Genomic DNA, 4473 nt, shown 5'->3' with positions numbered 1-4473 from the left:
GACTTAATGGTTGCGGGAACCCATCACTATTTGTGTAAACCACTAGTATAATTGAGTTAACTGAGTAACTACCCTGCCCCAGGTTATGATTAAGGGTTTTAAATTGCATATGAAAGAAAACTTCTACTCCTTAGGCTCAAAAGAGTTTATGAGGGATTAACATACTTATATCTCCACTGTTTAGGAATTGAAACAATGCTTGTACATCGTCAGCACAGTCTGTTCAAAAGCATACTGTATGAGGTTGCGGTATCGTTTTCGTCATCCTCCCTCACAAGGCTTACAGCTTAGCAGGAGTTGAATATCACAAAACAAAAACAAAGTAAAAACAAAGTTTAAATGAGTGATAGCGAAATGATTTATTCAAGACAAACATATGCAATGCACTGATGATGATTATTAAAACAGATAATGTCTATCATGAGTCGAGTGTTTAAACAAACAAGATAGAAGTTGCAAATGAAAGTAAAGCTAATGGGCCAATAGTCCATCCTTCGAGACATTAATCAGTCTTGTCATGATTAGGCCTGGGAGCAGTGATCACCATAGGGGTCTTACGAGGATTGAACTCAATTTCACCAGCATCGATCATGTTTTGGATCTTGATCTTTAATGCCCAGCAGCTATTGGTATCGTGCCCGAGACTATTGGAATGGTAGGCACATCGCACGTTTGGATTGTGTTTAGAAGAGGAAGTGTTGATGTGTTGAGGAGGATCCCTCACAGTAATCATTCCTGCCTTCAACAGATGTTGCAACGCCTGATCTAATGACATGTTAATTTTGGTGAATTGACGCTTGGGTGCATCTGGCTTGCATCGTTGTTGTGGAACTGGTGTAGAGATCAGAACTGCACCAACAGATAGGTTGCGCTTATTACGATTTTTCTGGTTGTACATAGCGTCAGCCATATGAGGCTTCTCAGGTGAATTGAAATCAATGATCTTGTCGTCAATTAAATCTTGAATCCTATGCTTCAATGGTCCACAATCTTCGGTATCATGACCAGGATTGTTCGAATGATAAGAATATATTGCATTATACTTGTACCCAGGAGAAGGATTGGCCGGAACTGAATATGGAGGCAATAGGGTTATCAAGTTCTGATTGAGCAGTTGTTGCAGAACTTGAGACAGCAGCATGTGCAACGGAGTGGATGATCGCTTAGGTTTAGATTTCCATTTACCTTGACCACCTTGATGTCTACGTGGATCCCTCTCCTTCTTGACCAAAAGCGTCTTCAATTTTTCTTGCCCCTTGGCCAAGTTAAGGATCATCTCTTGGAACTGGTTGTTCTGAGCCTGAAGATTTCTGACAAATTTCTCGAGATTCATGATGTAGAAATAAACAACAAGAGAGAATGAAAAACCTGCTGTGGGAATCTGTTATGCAATGTTATGAATGCAAATGCAAAATGTTCAAGGATCTATAGGAATTTAGTTAGCAACATTTATAGAGTGATTTGGTCGCATCTTTGTTCGCAGAAATCTGATTCTTGGATGTTCTTCTATGGGAATCAAGCTCATCATAACCAGTGGGTCCTAGCCTATGAATTTGAAGGTACATGGCTAGAGGAAAATAAATCCTCTTTCCCCTTGATAGGTACTGTGTCTCTGATTTGGAAGACGTGTGGCTAGAGGAAAATAAATCCTCTTGCCCCTTGATAGGAATTCAGTCCTTGATAAGAGCACCTGAAGTTGTGCGCCCTAAATCCTTAAGATCCTTGAAAGGGTTAGTCAATATGCTATGTTATGATGTCATGATGTCATGCGAATGTAATGCATTAGGCGAAGTATAAGGTAACAAGGACGAGTAAGTCCTACAAACAAATCTTGCAGGGAAATCAAAGGGTTAGTAGCATACACAAGCAAGTCACACAAGTGTCCTTAGGTTTAAAGGCTTGTGTGGAGTTCATAGGTAAGTACCCTCCCCACTGAAGTTTAGTTGGCTCAACCTGTCCTAGATAAAGATCGGGTTATATGGTACTCATATCCCTGATATTTCTCGCGGGCATTATCTCAACATGGCGCTTGAACGGCCAGCCAAAAACATCCCTAGAGTCCAATCTCAATGAGTGTTGCATCGAGTATCAACCAGCTTCAGTGAGGAATCCAAAGCCATCCATCTTGCTACTTCCTATAGGCCAAAGTCAAGTTCGACTAGGGTTCTAAGGGAAAATTAGTGCTAAATGACACCACGCGGCAGCCAAATGTCTCCTCGATCATGTTCAAGGGCCATCAACCATATTGATACAAGTCGTATAGTCTCCTTGGTCTATTGCCACATACCTAAGGTACACTAGATCCGGGTGTAGGATCTTTCACACAAGTAAATACCCAAGCAATACCCTTAAAAATAAAGCAAACAAGTCAAACAAATTTAAAGTGATCCTAGCTCTAAGGTAACCCCTCTTTTTATAAGTATCCCCAGCAGAGTCGCCAGTTCTGTAACTCGGTGGGAGAACTGACTTTTAAAAATGTTACGGATAGCAAGAGTCGCTACCGACTTTTATTTTATCCAATAGGAAAGGCTAAAAGAACAAAAAAATACCTTTTAAAAGATTTTGAGTTCGGGGGGTAAGTTATACAAAAGGAAGGTGTAAGCACCCTTTGTATCCATGGTTATCCATGGGCTCTTAATTGCTTAGCTCACTTTTGAATGTTTGAATTGTTTGAAAATAAGTGTAGTGTGTGAATCAGAAAAGTTTTGAATAAGGACTTTAGCTTGTAAATAAGCGTGGCCTTTTTGAATTGATTCTTTGAAAAGAAATGGGAAAAGATTTTGAAGTTTGAATAGTGAGTAAGCAATTTAAAGCACCTACCCTAAGTTAGAAAAATTGTTCTTTTAGCTTTTCAGTTTGAAAAGGCTATCCATACCATAAGAGGGTAGGAAGTCCTTTCATTGGATGTTGAAGGGTCATCGAGAAATTATCGTTCACCATAAAACTGTCCCTACCATATAGAAGGTAGGTAGTCTTTAGGGAAGGATAGAATAGTCATTTAATCTTTAGGCAATCGGCGAGGATACCTTAGCAATGGGACAATCATCTTATTTCGAGGCAACATCGAGGGACAAGATCATTTTTCTGTTAGGCAACTTCGAAGGGCTACGATCTTATGATGATTATGAACTGAGGGCAACATTTGCTTTAGGTATCCTCGAAATCGAGGGACTTGACTATTTTCACAAATTAACGCAACAGGAAACAAGAAGGGTTACCCTAAAGGTGTGTGGGTGCACAATCAAGTGATCAAATTCAATTATTTATCTTGTAATTAGTGATTCTAAATTAATTCAAGGCTTGCACTCCTTAGGATTACTAACCACAGCAATTAATATTATACCGAAATAAAAGGCAGAATTAAAAGTTCATACGGTATTACAATAAACACCTGTAGGCAGCAGAAAATAAAAGGCAGAAAATAAATCCTAAACTATTACAATAAAACCCTGAAGGTAACCGAAAATAAAGGCAGAAAGGTAGAAAATTTTTTACAAGGCTTTGGGGCAGATACATAATAATAGCAAGCAATAGTAATGCGAATAATAAAATAAAATCCAAAATAACAATAAGGCAAAATTAAAATAAAGGCACATGCGACAATCAAGGGAATATGAGATGAGAAGAGCAATTCGCGAGGTGATTAAGAAATTCAATGTTTAAAAACAATTTGTGGTGTTCATGGTGATAAATCTTAAATTTTACAAGTTAAGAGGAAACCTAAAATTATGATTATAGTTAATTTTAACAAGCCTAAAAATTAAAATCAAGGTTAAATATTATAAACCTAAAAGTTAGTCTAAAAACCTAATTTGACGAAATTAACTTAAACCTAAAAATGATTATCCTAAATTAATTCTAATTATTTAAATTAATTAACCTAATTAAATTAATTATTTTGCCTAATTAGAATTAATTTAAATTAACTAGACTAACTAAAAAGAAGTTAATTTTAACTTTATAAAAAAAAAGGTTTTGGTTGTATGAAGAATAAAAAGTTATTTTAAAAGAAAAAAAATTTTAAAAAAACAAAGGAAAAAAAAAAGAAAAATAAAAGAGATTCATATAAAAAACAAAGGTTTTGGCTGCAAAATGTGAAATACAAACAAAAAGTTTAATGAGGGCGTTAGTCAAAAGTAAAGTCCAAGTGCGACCCTGGGACTCTGCCATAGCCAATAGAAATTGGAGAGAGGAATTGAAGACTTTGACTGGCCAACGGACGTGCGGCACGCGTGGGGAGAGATATAGACATTGTGGACTGACCAATACCACTGCACCAAAAAAGCCATGCGTGAATTCCTTTCTCTCCCAGGCACTGTTCATCTTCTTCTCCATGATTCTTGCGGATTTTTCCAGGGAATTACATGCGGATTTAGCTGCAACTTTTCCTTCCAAATCTTGCAACAAACTCAAAACTATACAAAACGGCGTTATCCAAAACATATGAATGCCCAGATTTATTGATTGGAGGTC

The sequence above is a fragment of the Vicia villosa genome, linkage group LG1, assembly GCF_029867415.1.
Source record: "Vicia villosa cultivar HV-30 ecotype Madison, WI linkage group LG1, Vvil1.0, whole genome shotgun sequence".
Classification (NCBI taxonomy): domain Eukaryota; kingdom Viridiplantae; phylum Streptophyta; class Magnoliopsida; order Fabales; family Fabaceae; genus Vicia; species Vicia villosa.
Note: the sequence above shows the minus strand (reverse complement) of the source record.